The sequence below is a fragment of the Brassica napus genome, chromosome C7 (assembly GCF_020379485.1).
Source record: "Brassica napus cultivar Da-Ae chromosome C7, Da-Ae, whole genome shotgun sequence".
Lineage (NCBI taxonomy): Eukaryota > Viridiplantae > Streptophyta > Magnoliopsida > Brassicales > Brassicaceae > Brassica > Brassica napus.
Window position 1 is genome coordinate 25,226,409 of NC_063450.1, and position 7,812 is coordinate 25,234,220.

Genomic DNA, 7,812 nt, shown 5'->3' on the forward strand with positions numbered 1-7,812 from the left:
CACATTTTATATTAAGTAAAACATCTAGAAGCTTATATTTGCACTAAACTGAGATTGATGAATTCTTCTTAAAGTAAATCTATAAAAATTTGAGACAAATTATACTGAGACACAAAGTGAAAGAAATATTAAATTCATTTCAAATCAGAAATATTTCTCAAAGCAGTAAAAGTATAGTCTATAAAGTGCGTACATCCTCTTATAGATTGTACTACACATATTAGTTAAATGGAGATAAATATATAATAAACCAGAAGTTTACAAAATACTTGACATGAACCTGTTAGACCATTTTGGTTCAATAATGATGTTGAAAGGTATTAAAAGATTTATGTGAATATTCATTGAAGAACTAGAAGATTCTTCTGAGTTGCTTTCTCGCAAGATAAAATGGTAATATGGTTTTCACCAGCCAAAGAAATATATTGGCATGAATAAAAGAGATGTTGTGGACTGATCACTCACTATGCATCTTTATAATCTTGGTGAATTAACGTCTTAAATATTTGATTAACTATTGCATGTTCATTGCAACAAGTATTGAACATTTAGAGCAACATAATTTGCATCATGCCAATAAGTAATCACTATTTCTCCCCATCATTGGTATTGGGTCATAAATCAACCATTTTTTGTCCAAGAGTTTTGGATGTGCGATACACATTCCAGTTTCTCCACACAGAGCTTCATTAAGATGTGTTTTCAAATGAGGTTGGGAATATATGTTGGATATAAATCTCCATTGATACTTAAGAATCTAGAGCCATCCCTGAAGAATATAAGTAAAGCTTGATCTGAATGCTAAAATTGAATTAGTATTTCCAACATAAACAAGAGAAAATAAACAGCTGGAAAAGAAAATAAGTTGATATGAATTATCATTGATCCTCGGACTAAAGAGAATGTTAAATAGAAGTCCAAAAGATAATTCAATTATAGAGCTTAGAGCATCTCCAACCCCACTCCATAATTTACTGCAAAATGGAGTGGGAAATGGAGGGATGAACAAACAAAAAACAAATTACTCCATTTATGGAGTAATCATTTTTTTGTTTGTTCATCCCTCCATTTCCCACTCCATTTTGCAGTAAATTATGGAGTGGGGTTGGAGATGCTCTTAGTAAAGCAGTTGCCAGACACATTTGTTGACCCATATAAATAGAGTGATCAAATCACATATAGCAGCTGTAAATGCTCCAATAAGAATTGATGTCCCAGAAGGAAAATATCAAACTGCTAGTAAGTCTGAGTCACGCCTGAAACGTAGTAGACATGTTGGTTCCAAAGATAAGAATCCTCGTAAATGGAAAAGAGCATAAATTATAATGGTCAAGAGGAAATAGAGTTTGAATGATCTCCAGAAGAAACATTAAACATGACTGAAAGAAATTCAGGTAATGAGACAATGAAAAGATATCAATAAAGTTATGTCATGTATGAAATAAAACGGAATCGATAAGTAAACTGACGTCATGATATTTATGCATGCTAAGTAGCAGTTGATATGATGAATGAGAAAGAGGATCACGAAAGAAAGTCTATTGAAAAGTAGATACAAAGAAATGATTGGCCAAATAAGAAAGAATTAATAGACAAATATAGAAACTCTTGTGAAAGATAATTATTTGGACCAATAGTCCATACACTAAAATGTATAAAACAAGTGGGATAAAATGACTTATTGCACCAAAGAAAGATACATATGAATTGATTGTGCAGAGCCATAGTCTCATGTGGTATATGCAACTAATTTCAAGTTCCTTATCAGTCTGGTAATAAAGGAAGAACTTGAATTATAAAACCCAAAGATAAACTCCATGAAGGATTGAAGATGTCAAAATCATGTTCAAGGAACTCTAGCTATTCAATCGAAATATGTTTTATGGGATATATGAAATATTAGAAATTAAAATACACACCCTTTGTGTTTATCAAGATATTATAGATCAATAGAATCATTGATTTGAATATAATCAAATCTCCTGAAGAGATATAGAAAATTGTATTTTGGATTAAAAATACCATATTATCTTTATGTATTCCAAACTGAAGATATAAAAATGAGATGCTATCTAAAAAGATCCTTAAATGATTTTATATTAAGATGATCATATATGGTTGGTCTTGAAGTACCATATTTATAGTGTTATTGAGCGAGTTACTAATTTCTTTCATATCTGAAATATGTAATTTCATATGACAAGAAAGAAAAAGTCATAATAATAACTTTTACTATAAGAGCATGAATAACTTATATGTACAATAAGAATTTGTAGACGATTGTATGTAAGATTTGGCTTGAAGTCCAAATAGACTAAGAAATTATTGTCTATGTCAAAGGAGAATTGTACACCATAAGTCTAAAACCCTAGATATTATAATATAAATCAAAAGAGTTTGTTCTGTTAGATCAATAGCCTAAAGAGATATATTTGATCAGAATGCATATCCTGAAAATATTGTTTTTAGAGGAAGAAATGTGAAATATGTGTGGTTGTACTCTTTTTCCTTATCATAGTTTTTATTCTACAGGATTTTTTCATGACAATGTTTAAACGAGTCAACAAAGAACACACAAATGATAGACACTCAAAAAGGATATTAAAATTTCAAAGATAAAATTCTATCATCATTCTAAACTATTTTATATCGAGAGAATAAAAGAAAATGATGAAACCATAGGAGGTTCATGAACTACAGAACAATGACGATGGGCGTGCTCTATATGTTCACTCAAGTGACAACTTTGCTGTTTTATTCAACAAGGCGTTACACACTGTTACTTCCAAGAAGTTAGTTCATCTTATCAGATTATGTCACGAGGGAAGTCATTACGCGCTACTCTTTTTTCCTTAACCATGGTTTTTCTCATTGGATTTTCCTGGTAAGGTTTTTAATGAAGCAGAATCTACAGCGTTTTGAAAGCAATTTGGTATAATGGACATCAAAGGAAAGTGTTATGAATATTTTGATGATGTCCATATAGAAAGTCTTAGGTATATATATTTGTTCTCCAAACTTTACCTATTCTCCGAGTTAGAATTTTTCTCCAAACTATTGTATACTTATATACATGGTTCATTATTAACAGATTTTATATTTTGACATATATACAGCCTATATATGAGCTTTTAATAGCTCATCACACACGCAATAATTCTTCGTAAGCTACTCATCCCAACATTTTTTTGTGCGTTTCTGTAACACCCCCTAACCGTTCTTCCGCCCAGTCAGCCCGAGGTCGCTACTTGACCAACTTGACATCAATCTGGCTGAAGTCACGAAAAATCATCACGCGACCCTAGCCAGACCGTTTACGAGTTAGTGCCCCCTTAGCACACCATCTAAGACTTTTCATCCCGTACGATGAACTAAAATTATGTTGGTAAGACCGAACCAATATCAGAAATACATCGCAATTACATTTAAACATCCGTTTTATTACCATATAATATCTAGTTTACAAACACAACATATTTTATACGTCCGCGGAGGCCTAAGCCAAATCAAGTCTACACATATGTATAACAAAACATGGCTTTACAAAAAGACATACATCAAACTACTCTGGTGTTCCTAATGTTCTGCACGTCCCCGGCTACAGGCTTTGTTACCTGCCAAAAAAGGATTATACAACGAGAGGTGAGTAACCTAATGTTACTCAGCGAATCCACAACCCTGACTAACTTGCACAACCACTTAATATCCCAACCCAAACCCAAACACAAGCAATAATCAAGAGGTTCAATTGGTAAGTTAAATAATCAATAATCACAACATATCATACAACCAATCATATTTTTCAGAAACTTTTTCTGATTAAAACTAACAACGTTTTAACGAATCCGTTTAACGGGTGACGTCATTAGTTTGGCGTTGTAAAACATGCGATTTTCGAAAGTTTATGTATTAATTAGGCATTGAAAAATAGGTTGTGTATTAAACAGGAAGGCAAAATACATATTATTATAGCAAATGGAATTTACTTTATGTATTTTAAGGAATTTTCTCTTTAAAAATTATATATTTGAATAACAATGAATTTGTCATTTTAATACAAATTACTTCAATTTCTAATGAGATTTCTTCAACTGTAATGATAGCAAATTAATTTTTTGTCATCTATAACCCGCACACATACTACCGATCGAATTTACATCCGTATTACGACACAAATATACTAATACTAGGAAAAACCACTAAACTACGTATAGCCAATACAATTTTATTACTATCAATAGTACAACATATATATATGTTCAAATTATAAAAAAGTATTACACTACAGATAGAGCACAATACTGAGACAAGCATGGAAACACACACATAAGATATACGAAAAGAGGTCCTCTATTCCTCGGACATGAGGTGTTGGTCGATCTCTTTGATCATCTGAACGAAAAATGGAAGCAGAGTCTCAGGGTGAACCACGTTCTCATCGATCTTCTCATAATCAAAATGCAACTTCACAACACTTCCAAGCCCTCCTTGCTCAGGAGTCACCTGGATCGTGATCAATAAACTCTTGAAGTCGTCCATTAGGTCTCCCTCTATGACCCTGAACTTAACCGGTTTCTTTTCCGGCTCCACTAATTCAATCCTCTCTTTAGCCACCTTTGCCTGCCCATCTACATCCAAATGTTTACCAGTTACCAATCAAATATATTATTTCCTTGGAAAATATTATATATGTGTTCAGATCTTCTAAAATGTTATGTTTTGATTCACATACCATGAACATAGTTCCAGACGATGACACTGTCAAGTGTGCCCCAATCTCCGTCGTGCAGATCACATGCCTGCACGTTTTGAGGAGTGGCTTCGGCGACATGGTGTGCTTTTCCGGTGTACATCTCGTAGAACTTTTCTGCCGGCGCTTTGATCTCAACTTCTACCTCAACTTCTCCTACAAGGGAAGATTCTGGCATGTCCTCCATTTCTGCAATTTTTATTTCTTCTGGTGCTTTGCTTCTCTTTCTCTAATCTTTCTATAACAGGAAGAATTGTTTCTTTTTGACTTGAAATCCTTTAACAGTTTCTAGCGCTTTTTATAGAGGAAATGGTGAGAAAAGTTGACTTATGGGATGATTAAAGGATGGGATAAAATTATAGATAGTATTTTAAAACATTATAAAAACTAGCAATATGTGTACTTACTTATCCATAAATGTTTGAATTATTAGATCTAAACATCTTTAGATCCATAATAGTAGTATTGTTTGATTATTACTTTTTATGAAGTTGATTGGACCCAGCGACTTTCTACAAATATATATCAAGCAAATGTCAGCGAGTAGACTGTTCATCCATACGTGGCAATTGACATTTAGTTTTATAATCAAAGTTTGTTACAATTTTAAAATATATTTTTGAGCAAATATATATATATATATATATATATATTTTTTTTCTCAAAATTGCTGAAGCTGTCTGCCAAGAGTCAGTCTTCATTTATATTTTGAATCAGTCTTTTCTTTTTACCAAGAATCAGTCTTATCTACACAATATCACGCAAGAGCATCTTTATCCCATGAAAACCATTTGTGGTTCTTATTTTTTTATTTTTTATTTTTTTATCTGATTAAATAAATAATTAAAAAATAAATCAATCGTGGACCGTTACGTATCAGTGGAGTCCAAAGAACCACTTAAATAGGTGTTTATTTGGAGGCTTTAAACAACTGTTTTTCTACCTTTTTGTAGGACCTACACTAAAAACACCCACTCAACCTCTGCGATAAAGGTGCCCTAGGGCACTCAGCGTGACTGTCCGTGAGATATACTTTCATTGGCAGCTAATGTCCTCTTCTCAAAGCTCAAAAACGTATAGTATCTATGGGTGGCTTGGATTAAAAACAACATTATCGAAGCTAACATCTTCCGGACAGCAGATTTTTTTCAGCTGCCATTTGGTCTCTTCCATTTAACTCTTGGTTTGACCAAATGTGTGGCTTGGATATAAAGTCAGCAGATATACTATCAAATGTTATATTTTGAATTTTCTAAAAAAAACTATAAATTACTAATATTGTTACAAGTCTAACATTAAAATATTTGTGATCAATTGTTTATTTTTTTGTTATAACAAAATACAAATGATTATAAAATTATATGAATAAAAAATTTCATTTAATAGATATTCAGATTAAATATATATATATATTTTAATATTATTAAAATTAAACTATGCACCATATAAAAATACATAAATATGTTAATTTCAAAATTTTATTTCAAAAGTATTGAGACCTTAATATTTTAATTTCGAGATTTGAATTGAATTTTTAAAAATGATTATAAATTATTAAAAATTTCACACCGAAAATTTTGTGATTAATGGTTTAATTATTTTTGGTAAAAAATATAAAAATGTTAATAAAATTATATGAGTAGGTAGGAAGCTTCAATTAATAAATATATATATTAAAATATACTATATATATGTGTCTATATCATTTAAATTTAATTATATAACATATAAAATAAATAAAATGATTTCTTTATTTATTGACCAATAAAAATTATTGTAAATAAACAAGGGGGATTATTTTGACTTGTGATTATTCAAATTTAATTAGATACATAATAGTTACTCGCTTCTCAATTATTCAATATATTTATTATTTCATAGTAATGAAAACAAAATAAATAACAACATGTATAAGTAATTTTTATATATAATATTCATTCCGCGTTTTCATTCCGCGCAACTCGCGGATCTCCACCTAGTATATATTAACAAGAATTTTCCTTCTTTTCTTGCATGATTCTCATCCTTGTGAATTGATCTCTCAAAGTATATTAAGATGAGACGAACAAGTATATAGGCGCTTTGTTATCAAATTAATAATCAAAGCATACACTCACAAGCTTCATATTTGCAACTTACAACATCAACTCACCATCCTTTATAACTTGAAGAAACCAATCTTAATCTTGAAAGAGCATAGTTATTGAGACAAGCATGAAAATCATATTTTACTCAAAAAAAACATTAAAATTATAGAAAACGTACGAGAATAAACAAAAACAACTCCACCTTTATTCCTCGAACAAGAGGTGTTCGTCGATCTCATCAATCTTCTTATACTCGAAGTGCCGCTTCACAATACTTCCATTTCCTCCTTGCTTAGGGGTAACCTGGATCGTAATCAAAAAGCTCTTGAACTCTTCCATAAGACCTCCCTCTAAAACCTTAAACTTTATAAGTTTCTTCTCCGGTTCCACCACTTCGATCCTATCTTTCGCCACCTTTGCTTTTCCATCTACACCCAAAACGAACCGTTTACCATAAAAATCTATATTTTTGCAGCATTATTTATAAATTCACAAATATACATATATACATATGATATCATATAGATTATTCTAGCAAAAAATACGTACCATGCATGTAGTTTCAAGAGATGATACTGCCAACTGTGCCCCATTCTCCGTCGTGCAGATCACATGCCTGCACATTGCGTGGAGTGGCTTTGGACACATGTGGTCTTCCAGCGTACATGTGGTAGAACTTCGCAGCAGGAGCTTTGATCTCAACTTCAACCTCAAGCTCTCCTAATAGAGAAGAAGACTCTGCCATGTTTATTTACTGGCTGCTTTGCTTCTCTTTACCAACGAAAGTGCTTTGGTAGACGACTTTGAAATGCTTTAAGAGTTCGTATCCTTTTTATTATATAGAGGAAGGAGTGGCAACCTCGTAATGGTGTCATGGGTCTTGGGACAAAAAAAAAATTTAATTTCTAAACTATTATTACTTTTTTTTTAAAAATCTGATAGATATATGTTTTTTTTTTAAATACCAGAAATATT

At 31.6% G+C, this 7,812-nt stretch overlaps 1 pseudogene; it reads right to left on the reverse strand.

Annotated features, from left to right (window-relative positions):
• Positions 1 to 4,214: 4,214 nt before the first annotated feature.
• Positions 4,215 to 7,597, reverse strand: LOC106435113 (annotated as a pseudogene).
• Between the last annotated feature and the right edge of the window lie 215 nt (positions 7,598 to 7,812).